Genomic DNA, 23,328 nt, shown 5'->3' on the forward strand with positions numbered 1-23,328 from the left:
GTGTGTGTGTGTGTGTGTGTGTGTGTGTGCGTGCATGCATGTGTGTGAAATCACCAAAACTCCAATTTTGTGATGTGGTTCATTTGTAGAACAACAAGCTGAGCTCTGCAGGGAGCCTAACAATATTCATCTTCCACCCAGACATAATAACGCTGTCGTGACTGTAGCAAGTTAATATAGTCACCTTGATCAAAACAGCAGTAAGCTGAGCACAGCGAGCGCTGCTGTCTGACAGAGGAGGAACACTTAGAGGTTTTTAAGATTGCTGAGGAACAATTTACTCTTTGCACTCTTACACCTGCACCTTATTTATGGATTTTACATCCGCTTTTAATATTCTTCATATTTACACTTTGTCACACTGTATTTTAGATATTAAAGTTAAACCCAAGCTGGATTTATGTATTTAAGTTTTTTGGGTTTTTTTTTTACAGGAAATGCCGCAGTAGAAGTTCTAATAAACTGATTTTATCACTTTCTTTAATATTATCTGCGGCAGTGAAGGGTTGCAGGTTTTGAAATTTGCAGACTACATGGAACGTCTGACTGACCAGAGTCTAGTAGGTGGTTAACAAATCGCTCCAGACGTTAGCAGAGGACATTCTGTGCTAATGTTTGTCACCAAAACAGATGAGCGGTGCTGTACGGGTCGATGCTGCCCCTGTTGGACCCGGGACTTGAGTTGTTGGTTCCATTCTGGGTTCTAATTGTACAAACACCTGACACTCTAACATTTTCAAGAGTAAAAATCTTGAAAAATTATTTCAGCTGCTTCTTATTTATGCATTAATTTGTGTTGATCTGTCAAATAAAAATGTTAATATAATGAAAAGTTACTGTGGAACGTAACAAAATGATGAAAATCTGAATAAGTATAAATGTTGTATTAATGCACTGTTGTATATATAGACTGATGGTAAAACAGATAAATGTAACATTCAGATGTATTTACTCTCATGTCATCTTGAGGAATGCACCAATCCACTTTTTTTACTTCCGATACTGATATCTGATATCGGTCGATACCAATCCGATACAGAAAAACAGCTGATCTGACTCAATTTTTTTATTTTTTAAAACAAAGATATAAATGTACCAATTTACAAATCTATCTGATAACTCTACACCAATACAGCTCACTAAAATACACCACTAGCTTCAGTAGCCATGTAAAAACACAACCTTAGTTTGTTCAGTCAGTGCCATTAGGAGTAGAACAGTCAATGTAAAATAAATAATTAATAAACTGAAACTGATTAAAACAATTGACTGACTTCTTTGGTCAAACATGTAAAAATAAACTGCAACAAAACTTATTTCAAATGGTTCAAAAAGTGCTGTTAGGAATTCTAAATAACATGTAAAATAATTAATATAGCATGACGTGGTAGACTGAATAGATCTGCCCTTACAGGTCACCGGTACTCAATCTAGAATTTCTCTCAATAATGGGACCATTACAGATATTAATATTGGATCGGTTCATCTCTAGGTATCTCCTCACCACCTCTGGTTGTTGAGTTTTAACACAAACTGACAATTTCACACAGTTCATTATAAACTATAGGCCTGTTTTCCAACTTTACTTCCTCCTCAACAGGAATGTGTTTTCTCTCATCCGCAGAACAATGAAGGTCTTTTCTAATGTTAGCGAGGATGTCAGGAATCTGAAGCTGTAACATGATGGTAGCCAGACTGCAACCCGGAAAAAGCTCACATAATTATTCCCACTAGTTGTGCGTAATCCAGCGAGAGGGTGATAAAGGGAGGGACATAGAGAAATTGGGTGCCATTTCTCACTCAGCATGAGGTGCAGCATGTTAAGTAAGCATAAGGTGCTGAGCGTGTTCCATCCTTCTACGTCCTTGGTCTCGTTGACCTCCTCTAATGGATAATTCATGCTAATAGCTGTCATTTTGGAAAATCTACTTTAAACACTGTTAAAGGGGGAGAGAAAAAGGGGTGAGAGAAGTATTATGAATCATCTTGCTCTGGAATGGCTGGTTCCATCGAGCTGCCACTGAGAATTTACATTCAGTATGTATAAACAGCACGATTGATGGCTTTTTATAAATATGGTAAATCGTACAATCACAGAGTAAATCTCCCGGTCATTTATTATTGCTCCAGATTGGCCTTTCCAGGTCAGACAGAAGCCTTTCCTCCTGCATCGCTCTGGATTAGTTTACACAGTTGTATGAAATATTGGCTTACTTGATGCTTTCCCCAGAGGGTGAGAAATTCAGGATTATTACAAGAGGCTTAGTGCATGTAAGTGCCAACTTCCTACTTTTTTTCTTTACAATGTTTACTATAAGGATTGTATTGTGCACTAGTAAGTACCCTAATGTGACTAAATTCTACTAAAGATGGATCAAAACCACCCACATGTAATGTTTCTGGACAAATGTGTTCTTGTCCAGGGTTGCAGGTGACCTGGGATCTAGAAAAACAATCAAAGAGTCAAAAAACTCACCAAACTCTCCAAGATTTGGAGATCTACCAAAGATGGGTAGATCTTGGGTAGAGATGGGTGTGTACAAAACAACATTACACACACCCGTTCACAACGGCAGCCAGGATTGCTGTACCTATTGTTTTACTGTCTTATGGTGCATTCACAGCAGTCCTGTTCAATCCGCTTTAATCCAAATCTAGTTTGTTTGCCTAGACAGTCTGTTTGCAATTAGGTCATAAATTAACATTAACATTATTGAGTTTTGGTATTTGTTCATCAGTTTATCACGTCCAACTCTTGATGCAACAAAAAAATATATTTTATGATGTTTTATCCTCAACCCCAAGTGCTAACCACAGGAATAGGTTTGAATAAGAAACTACAAAGAGAAGAAAAAGAATAAGTTACAACACAATGGAGAACAAAGAACTTTTAGTATCTGACTTCACTTTAAAAATTTGCACTTCTTAACACTCTGGAGAGAAATTGTGTGCTGAGCGCTACATTAAAAAAACAAACTCAACCCCAGTTTGATCCCAGAAACATGTTTCTTTGAGTTGACACCTTAGCCACCTTCACAGAACAGCCTACGGTCGAGAAAAAAAGTGTGAAATTCATTCGATGTAGGTAAATTATCTCAGTCTGTACCTGATGATAACCTCAGCCAGAGAATCCGACTGTTCAGTTGTTTGTTCCCATTGAGCCAAGGCCCTCCAGCTGCAATCCAATTAGCAACAGCGCCAACTCTCCCTTACTTCCATTTCTAATGCTTTCCTAACCTTGTGTGGAATTAGATGGAAGCATGGAGTGTGTAATAAGACCAAGGTTTAGGAGGAGTGACCGACCCAGCACCTGGCCTGTTCTGAACCAGCTTCGTGCTTCCATGGCGACAGGCCAGCTAAAGAAGACAGGATTTTATTAGACCGTAAAATCAGCCTGTGATTGTTGAGATCCAGTCCAGCCCAAATTAAAATACACTATGCTGAAGGTTTTTACAACATATTAAAGTATTTCTTTTCTCCTTTAACTTTATTGCATTTTTTCATGTTATGTCCACAAACTTTGATGTGTTTTAAAGGGATCTGATGTCAAAAACCAAAACCAAGTAGCTAAACTTTCTGAAGTGGAGGGAAAAGCATGCATTGTTAGGACTGTGTGAGTGGGTGTGTTTTGTTGGTGTTGCGTGCGAGTTCTTTCCTGTATGGAGGATCAACAGCTGTGTTTCCATTAACCACAGAATTGAAATTATTTTAAAAAAATTGCTTAACCCTCCTATTATGTTGACCCGCAATATAATAGGAGGGTTAATGAAAACAGCTAATTTAAAAAAAAGTAAGCTTAAAAATGTTTTTCGATGAAACATTTTTAAGAGAATAGATGTATAGAAACACTTTTGTCGCATCATATGAGTCACATGTTCAACAGATGAATGTTACTGCTTACTTACTGTAAATAAAGAAGACGACAGGAGAAGGATGTTTTTTTTTCAATCTATAACTTCTGTAAAATGGCCGACTACAATGTCCCGCAAACGTAGCCACTCCCAAGTAGGCGAGGCTTTTCACTCCAACACCTGAATAAGACATTGACGTCTTCTCTGATTTGCTGAGAAGGCACCATGACTGAAATATGAATATCATGCTCATCACGCTTTTACTTTGAAAACCAACAGGCAAAATGAAGCAGATATCCAAATGTCCAAAATATCACAAGGCATCTTTGGTCAGACTGAGCGATGCTTAAACAAACTAAACCTGTCAGTTAATAAGTCATACAGGTCATGCTTTGACATACAGTTATTGTTAAGGGTTTACGGCCATCTAATTAAAAAGAGACAGAAGAGCGGTTTGTGTGGAAGGGCTGCAGGAAGAAAACCTTCTCTAATATTCCACTACACTAGAGTGTGTCTGGGTTTATTGAAATGCCAGCTTGGTAATTAGTGGAATCTGTTTTTGCCTTATGATTCCAGGCTTTTTGTTTGTTTGGTTTGTTCAGCAGACCATGACCATGACCTCGTTTCGGTCAGAGAGCAAACTCTTGTTATAATACATGTTTGATTGTATCATGTTTATGTGTTCCAAAGAGAAGAAATTCTGCAGAGGCCTTTGAATAGAAGCAAACCCACGCCTGCTGCATCTGCTGACCTGAGTGACCATGACTTATGCTGCCAGTTTTGAGACTTTAATTCAAAGATTCTTTTCATTTAGTTATTTCTTACCAACTTCACTTTTCCTACAGTTTTCTTCACCAACAACTTCCATGGGTTTAGCATAAATGCATTACAGTTAATGTGAATATTTTTTCTCAACTGCTTTGGTTTTCTCCCACCATCCAGAACATGTAGACTATGGCTAAAGTGAAGTTAGCCATTCTGTTTCTAAAAAAAGAGTAAGTTAATGAAGATGTTGGGTTCAGAGAGCTGTAGCTGGAGCAACCCACAGGAGGGCGGTAGTGAGTTGAACGGCTGATCCTCTTTTGCCAGCAGCAATATGCGCAAAAATAGAGCTTTTTGCAATAAATAGAATTTGAAAATGAAACAGTTCTTCTCTGAAAAAGGGACTGAGTAGAAGTTTTCATTTTCTGAGCCATCGTTCTGTCTGGACAGGGATTCAGTTTTATGTAATGCTCTTATCTCTACCCATATTGATGAAGTAATTATTTAATGTTGTAATTGTGTTCTTGAAATGGTAATCAGCCGAGCAGTCGACTGGCTTTGAGCTTCTATGGCCCACATGAGGAAAAGTGCGCCCCCTGTTGGGTGTTTTCCTTCCTGACATTCAGTAGACTCAGTTTGATTAGGGATCAAAATTGCAACATTTGGTACATTTTCAGCTGCTGTTTCACGCTCACACCTGTTCCCCTCCTCGCCTGTGGGGGCGCTGCACCAAGAACACTGAAGTAAACAAGATGGAAACTTCTAAAGTAAACACTGAGTGCAACTTCCTTCTGCACGAGATAAAAACAAAAATGGAGTCTCATTGTCTCATTGGTTGCAGGATTTTCTTTTCTTTTATTGTCTTTGGCAAAAGACCATGGGCAATTTCTTGCTACCACATATTTTTTTTTTGTATTTACCCAGAATACCCTGTGTTGCAGTCCACTTCTTGCTTTTGGAGCACTCTCTGGTCCACTTGGCGTTCACATTATGCTTTCGAACCGGACCAGAGTTCACTTCAACTGAACCCAGTTTTTAAGCGGACCAGAGTTTGCTGTTTTTCGCTTTTATTTTGTGACTAAACTGAATTGAAGTTTGTGGAAGGAAACTCAAAATTTTTGAATCAAGTCAAGCAGTGAAAATTAAGTCTTGCCAAATATTGAGCTGAATTTTTAAAATTAATTTCTGAATTGAAAGACAATAATTACAAAATAAACATGATAAGTTGGGTGTGACGTATGTCAGACAGTAAACTGTCTTTTCATACATGTAAATACCTGGTTTCTTCTGTACATGGCACAGAGATAAAAGAAGAGAGATTATTGTTATGCATTATAGTTTCTCTACATACATTTGGGTGAATAGGTTATTTAAATTACTTCCTGCTTTAGAGACTGTCTAACAAAAGACTGCATAGGTGAAGGACATTTCTGCTTCACACTTATGACCAACTCTACATATTAGCTTTTATCAAACCTTGTTGATAAGTGGCATGAATTCCTGTTACAGACTGATTCTGCCTGGGATGAAAGCCTGAATTGAAAGTGATGCTGTAAACATATGGTATCTTCTGTTTAAAAAGCCACCACGTCTGCTTGATCCTGCTCTGTTATCTGTCAAACCAAATAAACACTCTTCAAAGCCAGGGAGTCATTGTTACACCTGATCTCTGAGGGCTTACACCAGCTATCATATATCTGCTTTGACATAAATGACAAAAATCATCTGTATTCATGAGCTGGAGAGAAGGCAGCAGACATTTTGGAAGAAATCAGTCTTTTCTGACTTTTATGAGCAAGCGCAGCACCACCATATGGCTCAGCTCATCCAACGTGTTGGTGACTGGACGGGCTGCAGAAACATAGTGTTCATGTTGTTCCATAAGGATGCAAATGCATCAGATCTTTTTTTACAGTCTGTTATGTACAAACTGTTATGTTGGGGATATTCTTAACCAGTTCCTTTATTGTGCGTTCGTCCTGCACTCTTCTCCTGTTGCTGCTTGAATTCGATCTTAGCTTTGCTTTTTTGTGTTTATCCAGCGTCTTTTTTTGGAACTAACAACAGATTCTCACAGAGGTTAAGCTCTGGGGAGTTTGACCTTTGGCTCAAACTTTTACCTTTCAGCCACTTCACTGACCCTTTTGCATAGATCACGACCAATGTGTTCAAAGACCGATGGAAGAAGTTGCTCAATGACTTCCATCACCTGTTCCTCTGTTACAGTCATCAGTCTGCTAATTAGATATTCACATGATTCTATACAGTATATTGGACTGAAGTTAGCTGACTGATTAATCCAGGGAACAAAATGCTGGGTAAACAGCTCTTAAATACTACTATTTCAACTACAATGTATCACAATTATTATACTTTACATGTTCCATCATATATTTTACTCATTTTCATCAAACAAGAATATTTATCTTTTTTGCATTATTATTATTTTCCTTGTATTGTAATACATCTACTGAGTGTGTGTGTGACATATTTAGTCCTTTTGGTTGGTAAAAATGATGAAAATGAGCAGTGTGAAGCAGAAAGTACCGCAACTCACTGATACAACCCAAACACGCTTTTCAATTTGAATTTATAAAATGTGTCAATATGGAAACATCATCAGGGAATTCTGCAGCAGGTCTGATTCCACCTAATCATGTAGAGCAATTACAAAAACACAATTGGTGAATATGCTAATGTTTTACATTTTAAAGAGGCAACAAAGTTTTTCTGCTGCCATCTTCTTGCTCATTTCTGCCGGAATGAAAAATCCCCAGCACAGATCTGAAGTTTGTTTTATTGGATTATCAGCTGAACGTAAACATCAGAAATAAACAGGAACACTGAGCATCACAGATTCACAAGGAAACACGAGGATCTCTGTGCATTTTGGTAGTTTTAAACAAACAGCAAGTCATTTCTTCAGCCAGCTGCCCTGCAACAAGCAGTCATGCTATTTTTACATTCGCAGTAGAAATCAAAGGCAGGTCACGCTCGCTGGCTGCCTCTAAAGCTTAAACGTCTCCACATCCAGCTGAGCCCCAGGAGAATGACAGTGTAGTCTTTTGAGAGCATTTACGTCATTAAATATTGATGAAATAATAAAACTGGAGCTCAGAGTGAAAAATGTGCATGACAGCACTTTAGCCAGCCTCTGCCTTTCGAGTCCAGCCAAGCTAATTCACATGGGGGGGTGGATAGAGCTGAGTCAGGCCACTCCAGTAATCCCTTCTGCATTGTCTGAATCAAAGCTGGACCTGGACATCGTCATGCTAAAGAGCGGCCGAGGTGCGTGACAGATGGACGGAGAGCCGGGTCCTACTCCCTCTGACAGTCATCTGCCGCCACCGGCACGGAGACGACTCATCCATCACCCACTGGGGAGGAGCCTGACTGTTACTGGAAACCAAGCCAGAGCACAGCAGTCCCTGCTGCGAGGTCTGATGCAGGCAAGCCTCCAGATTGTCCTCTGTTGACTAAACTCTGCTCTTTGGCTAAAGAGCTTCTCACAAAGCGAGGGATAAGACCAGAAGTCCACACTGGCTTGGTTTTCCCAGGATGGAGAAAACTCAGTGTCTCACTTTGGTTTAGGCTGTTTGTCTTCATGGTGGATTCTGCCGCTCCGCCTCGTTTCTAACTCTTTAGATGCCCAAACCTCTGACTTCTTTAAGGTCATCAAGTGTTGTTAATCTATGATTCACTGGTGAAATCAAAACTAAGAAGTGACAGCAAATGCAAAAAAAAAATGACAACTTGTAGGATTTACCTAAAACCACATAGGCGCTGGAAGTGAGGAAGGTTTTCCACTCCTAATTTGACACTGGCTGTGTTTCCATTAACCAGAAAATTGTGCAAATTGAAATTACAAAATTAAATTCACGTACAGTTTTTGTGCTAAGATGAGGTGTTTTTTTTCCATTGTATCATGTGAGTCATAAAGTTTCTTTTTTCATTGATTTTTTTTTTTAATAAAAACTAAATTGAATTGTAAACTGGAGCTAAAGGCTAATCTGTAGCACAAAAGGTTGTATCAGAGAGCCACATGAGCCATTTGTACAAGTCAAATCCCCAAGGACTGAAACAACCATTAGCACCACAGTGACAGGTTTGAAAATCCAACTTATTGTCCTAAGAGTCCTAATTTAAAACATAACCATTTACAAAAAGCTTTGAATCTTTAAACATGCAAAAACATCCAACACTGCAAATAGAAACAGATTTAAAATCAGTTTATATACAAAGTCTGACTGAAACAAAAAGCTTTTCATCTGTTCATATCATTCTCTCCTTCAAGGGATACTGAAACCTTTAAGCTACATTTTAAACCAGGGCTAAACAGCAACGTCTTAATCAATTTCAACACAATCAGCGAGACACAGTGTTGAATTCCTGAATGTACAGAACAGGAAGAGTTTGTCTGGTAAGAAGGAATTGTCCTTTTGATTATGCTCCTAGCTATATAACCAGAGCATAACGTAGAGACATGCTAAGTTTGTTTTGTTCAAAAATAACCCTGAAATATTTTATTACAGGGTTTAGTTTGAGAGATATGAGAGTTTCCATCGTTATGAAGCCACAGCTGACGTGATCAGGTTGTCATAAACATTCATAGCCTCTTTTCCATGAACATCGCTGGCTAATAAATCAATCCTCTCACAGTAAAATATGCACACTGGGCACATCGACCTGCTTTTATGATGGCTTGTTTCTCTCTTGATTACACAAGTTAAATATTATATATGAGGCTTGAGTTTCAGACCCTCAGTCTAAGTCACATCTAAAGCCTATAGAACAGTATTCCTCAACCCTGGTCCTCACTGCCCCCCTGTCCTGCATGTTTTAGGTATTTCCCTTCTGCCACACACCTGAATTTCTGCCACACACCTGAATTGTATCTCTGGGTGATTAACAACCTTCTGCAGTACTTGATGGTCATGCAATCATTTGAATCAGCTGTTCTGGAATAGAGGCACATCTAAAACATACAGAGCAGGGGGGCGGTGTGGACCAGGGTTGAGAAACATTGCTATAGAACAAGAAGGTAGGCCACGTCTGAAATTTTCATTTGTTTTGACTTATGGTATTTTCACACCTGATATTCCGGTACATTCGGTTCAATTGTGGACCAAAATTGCAACATTTGTTACATTTTCAGCTGCTGTTGTTCACTTTCACACTGGACTGCGTCAAACCAACCAAACCCTGTTCACCTTCTGGCCTGTGGTGGCGCTGCATCAAAAACCGCTGAAGGAAATGACTTGAAAACCTCAGAAGAAGAAAGTAGGGTTAGAGGTTAGGGGTTGGTGGTAGTAGCCCTAATATTTGTGGTATGAACTCCACATATCAAATACTGATGAAACATTGAAGGAGTTCTAAACATGCAATTATTCTGTTTATAAACAATCTGGGAATTCTTCAGAGAAAGAGCAGCATTAAAATCTTGCTCGGGTTCCGTCGTACACTGCCATCGTGGAGTACCCAGAGGAGGTGACTGGAGTTTTTCCAAGTCTCTTTGTGTCAGTGATGAAGATGTTGAACATTTCTGTCAAAGTAATGAACTGAAAGGTAAAGATTGGTCTATTGTTCTACTATTCCATCTCAATTAAAACCCTCAACTATGGATATAACACAAAGTCATTAATAAAAACTGAGATCATGAAGTGAGGACATCTGTCATGGTGGCTGGTGGTTCCATCTCATCCAGATCCTTCATGTGCATCTTTTTTTTTTGAGCTCTTCTGGCCTTGACCCTCAGAGGAAACCACTGGACAGCCAGAGGTTGATGAAGGGATGTACAGAACAGGAACGTCTCTTCAGGCGTGAAAACATCTTGTTATTTTACAGAACTATAGAGATTGTTTACAGGGACAAAAAGAATCTGGGTTCACTGGTCTCAACAACCACAAGTTCATGACTGACATTGGACGGACAGACTTGTTATTACACAAATGATCTTCAGATATACAGTACCAGTAAAAAGTTTGGACAAAAAAATGAATGAAGCAGCTTGTACTAATATTTGTTTATTAGATCTCTGGCAGCAGGATTTAATTAAGCCTTAAGGCCTCCTTTGCTGTGTCTGTGGAAACGTTTTATGGGTCTGCTCATAAAGTACGGTGTCCTGTAGAAAAAGACATTCGTCTTAAAAATAGCATTATCTCTAAAACAAATGTTGCTTTTAAAACTCTTTGCCTAAGGTTGCTTTTTGTCACTCATTATTCCTTAAATAGTTTAGTGCCTCCTGTTGCTGTGTTACAGAATCTCTGCTGTGCTTCAACATTTTACTGTCGACGAGGCGTCCTTGTTATCATGACCTTTATTCAGAAGCATATAGACAAACTGATTCTTTGCATTTCTAATGAGGCCCACTTTGGTTTGCTCTCAGAGATCACTTTGCCAATGAAATTGAGGCTCAAACTATTAAAGTTTTTGCAAACACTAGGTTTGCCTTTCTGTTTCCCAGAATTCCTTCCCTTCCTAGTCCGGTATATGCATTCAATTCAGATGAATCACTACAGCTATACAGATATAACACAATAATCAAACATTTATGTGTTTGATTAAACATTTATTTAATCAAACAAATAAATGTTTGATTTATTTGTGCTATTCAAATAAATCAAACAGGTTTATTTGTATATCACATTTCAACAACAAATGATGTTTGTTTTATGATGTAAAGTGTTTTACATCATAAAAACACAACATGAGTATGAATGGTTAAATTTTCTAAAAGTTACAGATCTATTTGGTAAAATACACACAATTTAATTTTTAAGTAAGGGTCAACAGCTAACAAACACTGCAACAGACTCAAAACTGTGAAAAACACCAAACTGTATGAAGTTTAACTCAGAACAAACAAAATGGTTAATTCTATTCAAACTGAAGAAAGTCAACTAATGACACCAGGCAGCAAAGGCCTTTCTACCAGACATCATGAGCCAGAAACCAGAAAAACGTAACCAGGCCCTGCTGGAACCACAACACCAAGAAACGGCCCTGATGGGTTGAGCTCACCATCAGGAGCTCAGCTTAACCTGAATGATAAGAATGTTCAAAAATCTGAGTCAGCAAACTGGACTTCTTCTAATAAAACACACTGAGGAACAGAAGTTGTAGTTTACCTGCCATCTAGAAAATCCTCTGCACTGTCATTCAAGATGGATACTTTGTCTAAGCACACCCCTGACGGCCATCGTTGCCACTATCTACTTTATCACCATGGTGAAACAAAACCTTCCTGCATCTTGGAGCGACCCAAACACATTAAATTCAGCAATGCTGATTGGCTAAATGCTCATTATTTCCCCCCAACAGCCAGATATGTGAACTGACAAGAGTCTGTAGGGGAAATTCACTGTTGAATGAGAGTCATTTGGTGGAAATGTCGTGTAAGTATGTCAGATTACATTAAGGTCCACACTATTAAGAAAAACTGGCCTTTTAAAGTACAATTTTGAATATTTGTAGATTATATTTAGATGTTTATTCCCTCGACAGATCTGGGAGGTCGGCGCCCCCTATAATAATAATAATAATAATAATAATACATTTTATTTCAAAGGCGCCTTTCTGGCACTCAAGGACACCGTACAATAGTAAAAAAACTGACAGAAACAAATAAAATGTAACAAGTAAAAGTAGATAAAAATAAATAAAACAAAACAATGTATCTATATAAAAACTATGTAAAATCAGGCAAACCAATTGTGTCATGTGGAAAAGGCAGATCTAAAAAGGTGTGTTTTGATGTGTGTTATGGACCGGCCGCCACTGCTGTATAAATAAGAAGTACATGACCTTTTTATTTTATTGTCTGGCATAACATTAGACACAGCATTTTTTTTGGACACTTAGGAGAGCAATGTTTTTCTGCTTCCTAAATGTCAGGATAATGATTTAATTTATTTTACTCTCCTTAAATTCAGAAATGTACAGACATTTCTCTCACACACACATATACACTGTTTTGGTCCTGCTCTAAAATATATTTTATTTATTTATTGGACTTGTGAAAATGCTGTCTAGGGCTGCTAGGAAACGATCATTATCCCCAGTAAAACCAGTCCTGTACATACAAGAGCTGCAAGGAAGAGCAAATGAACTTCGAGCTCTTTTCTTAATCCTGGTTATTTTGTCACAGCTGCCTCTGCATACATTAAACTCGATATATGCTCGGGTCCATGTCTCACAGTGTGACACCCAATACCCCTATAAGATCACAGAGATGTCACAGCCACTGTTCTCTGCAGCTTTGTGAATACATATTCATCTTAAGCTCTTGGAAAAGGGCGGTCATGCTTAAAAATCTGTCTGTTCACACAAAGACCACCTATGTCTAAATGCCAAGAAGATAAGATAAAGCAATGCTGACTTAAAGTGGTAAAGAGGCGCCTCACATGCTGAGTGGGATCCACAGCGTTCAGAGGGAAGGGAAGTGTTTCTAGCAGAAAATAATTGGCCGAACTGACAATTTAATGCAGACTTTCCATTGCTGTTTCTTCCGTTGCTGAAGCGTTAACTAGTTTTTCTGAGTAAAAGCAGTAAACTGATTGAACCTTAGTCATCCACTATAGCAAATATATATTCATTTTTTTTTTTTTACATTTTTTCTTTTAATCTGTAAAGGCTTGTAGCAACAGATACGATTTCCATGAGTAGGAAAAATATGAGAAGGCGTGGAAGTAAAAAACCCCCAGAGCTAACAGAATGCAAACTACAAATTCAGTCAGACATAACTGATGCATAATATCGTTACACTTGGAATGCCACACTGAGGCATCAGTGGAATTTTCAAGATGAAAGTATAAAACCTCCTTATGCAAAATAAGATTTATTCAGCTGAAAAGTTACCACATTTCTGTCTGTGTGAAAACCACAACTTTATAGAGTTTGTTAGGCCAGACATCCAGGTCTGGTGTCCTGCAACTTTTAGACTTCAACACTTCTGAACCAAGTAATCAGGTCATTAGCATCAGTCTGACAGCAGCTACATGTACAGCTGCTCTTCAGGAAGTCAGTTTTTGGAAAATACTTTTCATGATTTCAGTTTTGTAGTTGCCTAGTATTGCTAAATGTGACTGATTTTGCACATTGACCAATGTAGGGCTTTGGTCAGAACATCAGTAGGTTTTACACTGTTTCCTGTAGAACTACATGCTAGTCCTAAAGTCTGTGCTTGGAGAATTCTTAGCACTCAATAACCAAAGCTTTGATACAAATGTCGAATGTATTCAACTGATTAAAAAAAAATAAAACACAGCCAGGTAAATTAGTGCTTTATAATATATCTAGAAAAATATTTTTGAGGAAGCTAAAACCAGTAAAGCTCTAAACAAAAAATTAGCTCATTAGCAGATTAGCCAAAATGTGCCCGCCATTGCTCAAAAGGTACTTCCTACTTTTAAAAGTTTACTTCTCCAATTTGAAGACCAAAAGAAAATCGTTTATTTTATAGACTTCAATGACTTGTAGGCTTTCTGGTGACAACACCCTTTAAGAGAAAGAAGAAGACAGGAAGTGAAGTAAAGCTTGTGGAGTTGAAAATCAACTTGTTTTTAGATAACATTAACCAGTTTAGGCTACCAGTGTGCTCAGCACTCTTATTACACCATTACTGCTTTGATTCTACATATGTTGTAAAGTTTTTGAATTATTTATTTGTCCAATCACAGTATCTTTTCAAATAAATGCCTGGGCTCAGCCTGCCTGTGACGGTATACGTGAAGCCCATCTCAGGAAGATAGACTTTGGTAATTGCTTGGTTATTTTATTTGACTTTCATAATTTGTGCTACTGGCATATTGTGGGCAGCACGTTGTTTGTGGATATTGATTTTTACGTTATATGTGCTGAGCCCAAACAGAATAAATTGCTTTGCATGTTTTTTTTTTTTTTCCATCTTGCTCCCTTGTTGAAGAACAAAAGGCCATTCTCTATTTTCATTAAGTTTTTTTCTATTCTCATTCACGGCAGCGGCAGGAATACCAGAGAGGAGCAGTTTTCCGAAATAATAAAGCAATTAGTTGTAAAATGCTGCTGTTTTGGTAAAGAATTTACAATATTACTCCCTCAAAAGTTAATGCAAGATATGAATTACATACGAAGTTTCTGAACAAGGTTATCAGTAATGAGGTTTTCAAACAAACAGCTGTGCTCCCTAAGGTTCCACTGAAAAAAAAGAAGTTGATCATAAAATTTACAATATGAGCAAAATACCGAGCAGGTGGGGATTTTGTTGTTTGGCTGTAAAAGTGACAGGAGTGAAAAAAAAGAAGAGAGAGAGTACAGCAATACATTTATGTAAGCAAAATATTATTTGAATCAGTTTCTTTGTATATCAGACAATTTTCTTTATCTATTTAATTCAAATAATATTTATTTGGAAAGTTAATAGAAGTGGTTCTTCTAATTAACCCATTTGCTTATCTGTTAACGTTTCATTTTTAACTAAACTATATATAGCCTTTTGTCTCCTTAACTCAGGGGTGTCAAACTCATTTTCAATTTGGGCCGTATCAAGATTACGGATTTCCCTCAAAGGGCCGGCTGTGGCAAAATGCATAGATAAAACGCATTTACAAATTAAAAAATCATGAACAGCTTTTGATGAGTACTTCTTAAAATGAAATAATATTGAACATTCTTTTGTTGATCGAATTTCATCTTTCACAGATAAAAACAGCTTGGATTTAAGTAATAAAATAACATTTAAGCACACAACTGTTATGTTGAAAGTTTTACTTAGAACCTTTATGTTCTATTATACTGAAAGAAGAAGAAGGCTTCTTCAGAAGTTGCCTCAAGGCACTTAGCAAGACAACTGTTGTTGTTGTATCTAATTATTTACAATCAAAAAGCAAAGAAATTTACAGTTAAGTTGAAGAAAAGCCAAGACAACAGTCCACTCTTCCTGCTACCATAGCTTTCTGGACATTATGACAGAGAAGTGTTGTCAACTCCTTACTATGGAAAGCAGCTATTGGCTGTCCAAAAAGTCACAATGATTATGCAAATCAGTTATCTTCACCTAATTTTCATAATTTCCCATTTGCATGCCGGTGGAATGGAGGAAATGTAGCAAAGGGAGAACGTGCTTGTGACAAAGAAAGACACAAAGCATGAATAACAATAAATAACATACCTTTTTATCATTTTTAAAGTTCCTGTTAGAAGTTTTAAAAAAATAAGATTTTCTAAATCTGTGATTCTAAATAATAAGGGATTATTTGATCTCTGATTAATAAGATAATACGATTATCTAATAAGATTATCTGATTAATAATCTTATTTGATCATATTATTTGGTCAAATAATCTGATCAAATAATCTCTGACCAGATTATTTGGAGTGTACGTGTGTGTTCTCACACAATGCCAAGAAAGAAAGACATTACCAACGATCTTAGACACACACACACGTTGCTTCACGTCAATCTGGAGAGATCTAAAGGAGATTCACTGCAAGGTAAGAACCATCAGTGAAAACGTTTCAGATAAAATCTCTTAGCAGTTAGAAAGCAAATCAAACCATAGTTCATTATATGGTTATGGATTTGTTAAACAGCTTATATTATTTTCTGTCTTGCATGTGTGAAGATGTAAGGACGCTACAATGTAAGAATGATCCCGGCAAACACATGGATGCTCATATGCAGCCCAGCATGAAACACATTTCCAACAAAAACCTGGTTTTTATACCTGGTTGCCATCACGACAGATCCTTTACTGTTTGCTCAAACCGTATGGATTATAATAATACTTTTGTTTGCACAGCACTTTCAGTCAAAGTACATTACAACAAAAAAGTACAAACACTGTTACACTGTTAAGAGTGCTCATAAAATTAAAGAGCAAAGGATATCAATTTTAGGATGAAATCAATAAAAATAGCATAAAAGGATTAGAAAAAAAATGAATTAAATCAAAACAAGAAAGAAAATCTTTGTAAAGATGAAAATAAATCTGACTGCTTTGCAGACACTCCCTTTGCAAACCCGACAAAAGATCTGTACAATAATCTAATCTTGAAGAGAATGAGGCATGAATAAGGATCGATCTGATCTCTGCTATGGTTCTCAGGTGGAAGAAGTCTGATGCACTGACCTCAGGTCAAGCAAAAGACTTTGGCCAAGATACATTCCAGTAATTTTGAAACTATTTCTGCTGTGAATTATACAGTCATCTTGAGAGAGAGTGAAATTATCATTTTGTTTTGTATTAGTTTAGCTTAACTGAACCAGTTCCAATAATTTCTGCGTAGGATGAATTAAGTAGGATGAAATTTTGAAATAATGTGACAGAAAAAGCCTGTAGTTAGATCTTTCATAGAACATAATTCTGAAGTCTATAGCAAACAATCTGGGAAAAGACAAGTGGACTAATCAAATATACAGAACTCAAACCCATAGCTCTTTAAAAACACGATGGAAGTGAATCAACAGGGCAAGTTGAGCTTAGAGTCTCTAACATTTGCAAGAGGACAGACACAGAGAGCAACAGGTCACTTGATCACGCATTGTGAGTCTAGACACAATATCAAACATCCAGATGTGTTACAGCTTTCCTCAGTAAAACTCTGGCATGTCCTGGACAGAGTGCTCAGCACTGGACCTACTCCTCAATTTGACTACAGCAGCATTTCTTTAAGCAGTTTTATAACAGATTTATTTTGCAATAAATAGAATGCAGGAGAATAGAACAGTAACATTTGTTGTGTAAAACTCTGACTTATTGATTTTAGCTGACAGCATATTCTCTCTATTAACAGTGTTAAAAATCTGTCTTCATTGCCTTCTTTATATTATTAGAGAGAGAGGCAGCACATCTGTAAGAAACAAGTTGCTATGTTGAGAATTTAAGATCTCTTTAGCACAGCTAAAATGTTGTGAATCCGTGTCTGTAGCTGTTGGTTTTGCACTGCTAGAATATTAATTGTTGTTGTTTCAGCTTTGAGAATTTCCAGTGAGAATTTCAATTTGAGTGGAAACATACTTGGCAAGCTAGCAAGGTATGTTAGCAGCTAGTCACCGGTTGCCTCAACTGTCTCGAGTCAGAATACGATGGAGATGTCTGAGTGTGACTCAAATATTTGCCTGACAGAACAGTCCCACAAGGAAAATAAAAAAAAAAAAAAACATTACAAATGTCTTAATAACATTAGGACAGCCAAAGGCCTCAAATTAGATTCATAAATTAAAGACATTTTAAGGATGCAGGGACATCCTGCATTTTCTCAGCCGCTAATGGGTGAAAGACAGCATATGTCTTAGACAGATCACAGCTGCCATTCCATCACCAGGCAACTCAGACAAGAAGCAAAAAAAAAAAAAAAAAAACAAGACTCTCACAGATCGACAGGTTTCTGAATTATAGAAACAAATTGGGATGCCAAAAGCTGAACCATCTCCAGCTTATCAGCCAATAAGGTACAGCTTTGTAAGAAATGACAGGAAAAAAACAGGTCATGGGATGTTAATGTGTCATTTTTGGAACCATGAAGCTTGCTAAAGGAACACTGCGTAAAACACACACCGGGTCTCCAGAGGGAGGCATTAAGTTTGGAATTAGGATACTGCCAACGGCTGTGTGTTAATGGGGGATCGAGATTTGTGTCAGAGCTGCCACCAATGCAGTCGGAACGTTGACTGTTGGAATGTTTCGTTCATGTTTTTACATCCTCAACAATGTGCAGCAGCGGAGGCAGGAGGATTACTCTGACAGCACCACGGGTTCAAATCTTTGTTGTGAAGAATGGGACAGAGTTTTCCTCTGGAAAATCTGTCACCACTTCATATCGGAAGAGAAAATATCTATTTTTTGAAAGGTTAGTATTATGTGTTTTCTATTTTATATCATAGTCAAGTGACTATGCTACCTATGCTATATATATATATATATATATATATATATATATATATGAAATATGACTTAAAATAAGTCAGACTTCCTAATTTAAAACCTTGAAATTGGGCCTCTGTCTCTTTAAAAACTCCGCCTTGAGGATTTCATCACAACATGGCTCCTCTATTAGCCCTTTAACAACATTTTTACCACTGTTGCACTAAGAGGTAGCTCCTATAATGAACTCAGTAGATGTGTAGTTCCACAAGGCACAAGGTGTTTGCTAATTGATGCTGGCTAGTCTAAAGGAGTTAAGTGAGGAGTTATGGGGGAGGACTGCTCTCTGAGATGGAAGCTTAGAAGTTTGGAAGCTTGGAAACTGATTAAAGGATTTCTGAAACAGGAAAGAATCAAGGCAACACTGCAGATATATTTTTGATAATGGAATAACATTATAACATGATGAAAAGCTCAAAAAAGTCATTTTTCCATAATACTGCCCCTTTAAGATGTCTAATTGGCTTTGGATAAAGTAAAAGATAAACAAAGAGTAAATAGAACAGAAAAGAGTCAACTGCTTTAAACCAAAGAAAGCATTCGCTTTTCTGTATTTGAGTGGAAACTATTTCCAGAACAGTGTGTTAGAGTGTGATGGCTGACACCAAGCACCAACAGTAACTACCACAGAACGACGCCTGTCTCTGTGAGTTAGTCATAGATATGCAAACAGGGCGCCTGAAGGAAAAAATAGCTCCCAGTTAGCTGTCTCAGCCTTTTATTTGAAGTGAACTGGATAATGCCGTATTCTCCCTCCCTTTGTTGGCAATTATGCCACGACCGAGAGGCGCGTAGGAAGACCGGGGGGGGGGGGGAAACTCACCAGTTGACGTCGTTTCAGCTTCTCAACCAAGTCCTCCAGAAGTCCGGCCTGTCTATAATGATATTCCACTTTGTGCTTTATTTAATTAGTTTGTCACAGATAGAAACACACATTGACAGCAAACATCTCACTGGCCTTTCCGAGCCAATACCTGGCTGTTTGCCACCAGAAGAATTAGCTATGCTGCCACAGTTGTCTCATTTAGAGTGGAAGAGTGGAAACACCAGTCCAAGTCTTTCCTTGCTGACCTTCTGCACGGATAAACTTGACCTGAATCCAAAGAGCACCTTTGATCAAGAGCAGTACTTGCACAGAAAGCATGAATGAAGACCTTTCTCGTCTCTTGATAATTAAGGAGTTCGCTACCCCTTTACTTTTTACAAAAAAAAAGATAGAACCCAAAGAACCATTATTACCAATGTTACACCTTGCTTAGATTTTTGTGATCTTTTCCTTTGACTCATAACTTGTATCTGATCGCATTCAGTTCACAGTTGACTCATAGTTCAAATGTGTCACTGATGATGTAAGGATTTAGACGGCAGTGTCATTATAGTCTGACCTTTCTCCTTCACATTGCACTGTTTCAAACCAACCCTAACCCTTTGAGGATCCTCTTCCCCTCCTCGCCTGTAGTGGTGCTGCATCTGTATGAAACAACATAAAAAAACCTTTTTAAGGACACACTGAACGAAACTTCCTTCTTCACAAAATGGAAACAAAATGGAGTGGCATCAGATTTGAGCAGTTTGAGGATTTCTCTTCTGGCTTTAGCCATAGACCATGAGCCATTTCTCCTGCTAATGTAAGAACATGGACTTACCTGGAAAATGTTCTTTGAGATGTTCAAATTCTTGAATATTGTTTTATATCCTAACCTTACCCTACATAAGCCTGCTGCAGAACTTCCTACCTGACTTGTAGTTTTTTAGTAATATTTTTTAAAACCTTGTGGCTACTTTCACACTGAAGGTCAATTCCAATTTTTTTGAGAAACCCACTCTTTTTGTTTGTGTGAGGTTGTTCACATTCCCAAATATTCCCAACTTGTGTGTGATCTCCTGTGTGAACTGCAAAAGTGTCCTAACAATGTCCCGCATTCGCAGTAACGTCCCACATAGCGAGCATGCTCTGTGTTTGTGGAAGTAAACACGGATAAGTATGGTGGAGCATATCTGGTGATTTTTAGGTTATTAACTTAATCCTCATTATGGTTGTTGTTTTTCTTCCCGCTTTCGCGTTTCTGGAAGCAGAATAGTAACGTTATCAAAGACATTGAAGTCGGATGAATGGACCCGAACGTTCAGCTTCAGGTCACATCCGAAAAGATCAGGTACGTGTGTCAGATTTAGAACCACATATCCAAGTCGTCTGGGTCGCATTTGTGAAATTCTGATCTGTGTTGTTCAGAAAAGATCAGAACAAACTGGATTTGCGTCACTTCAAGCAAATCCAGTAGCCAAGCGTAGCCAAAGAGGCCTTTACAGAACAAATGGATTTGTACTAAGATTAAATCACAAACAGGTAGAGGAGGTAAATACCTGCAAAAAAAAATTTAGTTTGTTATTTGTACAGATCAAATAGAAAAACACGACATCTTTTTTCCTCCACTTCACAATATTTTCCACTTCCTGTTGGTATGTCACACCAAATCCTATGAAAGTAGATTATTAAGGTTTTTATATGTAAACTGACAAGATGTGAAAAAGGTTTTGGATATGACTGTGGAACTGTATGCAGAGCACAGTTTGAGTTGAATTAAGTCTACTTCGCCCAACACTATGAAGTTTTCACCCATCCAGAGACTTACAGTTACAAGTCAACAGTCAAGGCCTTTGCACAACCACTCAATGTTTAGCACTTTTTTAATCCATCATCTGACAAAAATCAATACTCACAGAAAGCTTACACACTGAGTCAGATGTTTAATTAAACTCTCCTCAGCGTGTAATTGCAACACAGCAAAACCCAGTTGTCAAGCACTGAGGATGGCTCTTTGGCCCTTTCTCTTAAAGGGACAGTTTAGAATTTTTGCCTTGAGCATAGTTTAAGTATCTTGATGTCTTGTTCATGGGTGATGGTAGGATGGAAGAGGAGATGGATGGACAGATTGGATGTTAGGAATCCATCCATCCATGAAAAGGTTGCAGTGGTAACACATGAGTGACACTCACCAGTTCATTCTGTGAAGCCATGAAACAAAAAAATAAATGAATGCATATTACTGTACCTCTGATGAATGTCCAGACACACATGACCTACTGTGCTTTGGCTGTACTTACACCTCACGCAACGTCGTTTAATGATTTTCATTGGTTGAATTTGAGTACTTTTTCATTTATTATTACTATTATCAGTTTCAAGTAATTTCAGTGACCATTATGTTTATTAACAGAGGGCTTCCAACAACTCTGTCCATGTGTGTACACATAACTATACATACAGTTTCTTGTTTTTTTGTGTCATGTATCATGATAGTGATTTTTTTAAACTCAGAAATCTACCAGTTAAATCACCACATACAAAGTTCTTTCCCTTACTACATTTAAAGTCAGAAGGAATCAAATCATCAGTGGAAACTTTGCTAGTCATTATTCTTATCATGCAGACTTCTACTCATGATAGTTACATTGTATTCTTTGCCTGTTTGCTGTCACTGAACAACACAGACCTGCCAGGTCAGCTTATAGCATCCAGGTTCTGTCTTCTTTGGTTTAGACATCTCTTCAACACCAAGCTACTTGTTTCTGTAACAAGGTCTGGCAACACCAGCTCCAGCAGAGTCTTTGCAGGATGCCTGCAGGTAGTTCATGCAGACGCTCTGTCTACACTGATGAACATTCACTCAACTTGTATCAAATACTCCAAGCGATTTCAGCTGATGCTATTTCGACATACTTTTTGATATTTTTTTTTTTTGCAGTAAATTTGCAAAGCAGATAGCATTACATATATGCAAACATAAAACAGTCATTATTCGCACCTTTTTTACACTTTTGCAATTTTATTAACAGAGAATTCCAGTTCACCATTAGAAGATACATACTGCAAATTTGGGAACATTTTTCTGCAGGCATCAATCAAAACTGAGTTTCTGAAACAATAACTGATTCAGTTCAGAATAATATTGGTAAGTACACCTGTTTACTAACTTAACTCTTTCACTTCCTCCTGTACTGATAATTTCAGGACTTCATTCTGTGGTGGGATGGTGTTCCACCCTCCCCCACTCCGTGCACCGGGCACCGTTGATTTGTGTGCGGGGCGAATGGCTTTATAGTTAGGTGGGCCGCTGCAGGGTGCGTGCGTCTGTTTCTCCCACTGTTGCTACGGTCGGCGGCTACATGTCGGCTTGTGGGTTTGGTCGACTCGTCTGCGATCATAAGTGGCAGTTTTTCTATCCGTGGCTGAGATCATGGTTGGTTTTTGGGTGCTACACCTGTCGTGCGTAGATGGCGTTGCCGGTGTTATAGATCAACTGGTGGCTAAATCAACTGGTTGAAAGCTATGCGCACCGCAGATGTGTCCAAATTGTAGGTGGCCGTGTCGATGCCTGTTGAAAAATGCTACTTGGGTGAAAAAACCGTTTGCAAAACTTAATTATAAATTCCATTTAACGCAAATATGTTTAATGTTGCATGTGAAAATTACGTTTCAAAACAATTTTCTAAACAACAGCCTTCATTGCGCTTCGAAAACACCGCATTTGAGCATAACCAGATCAATGAACAACACAATTCCATTCGCATTCAGGTTCACCAGAATACATTAATTCCAACTCATGAATAGCTGCAATGTAAACCTAAGTGGATAGTTTTTGCTTTTTGTAACCAGCACTGATCAGAAAACCATTGGAATTGACTCTCAGGCACCTGTTATGCGAGTTGCTTACATTACAGGTAAGCAAAAGGTAAATAGTAAGTGTCGCATTGTTTAGCGACACTTACTACCCAAGTGTCGCTAAACAATGAGGTGGTTGTAATATTTAATA

This window comes from Poecilia reticulata, linkage group LG20 (genome assembly GCF_000633615.1).
Source record: "Poecilia reticulata strain Guanapo linkage group LG20, Guppy_female_1.0+MT, whole genome shotgun sequence".
NCBI classification, from domain to species: Eukaryota; Metazoa; Chordata; class Actinopteri; order Cyprinodontiformes; family Poeciliidae; genus Poecilia; species Poecilia reticulata.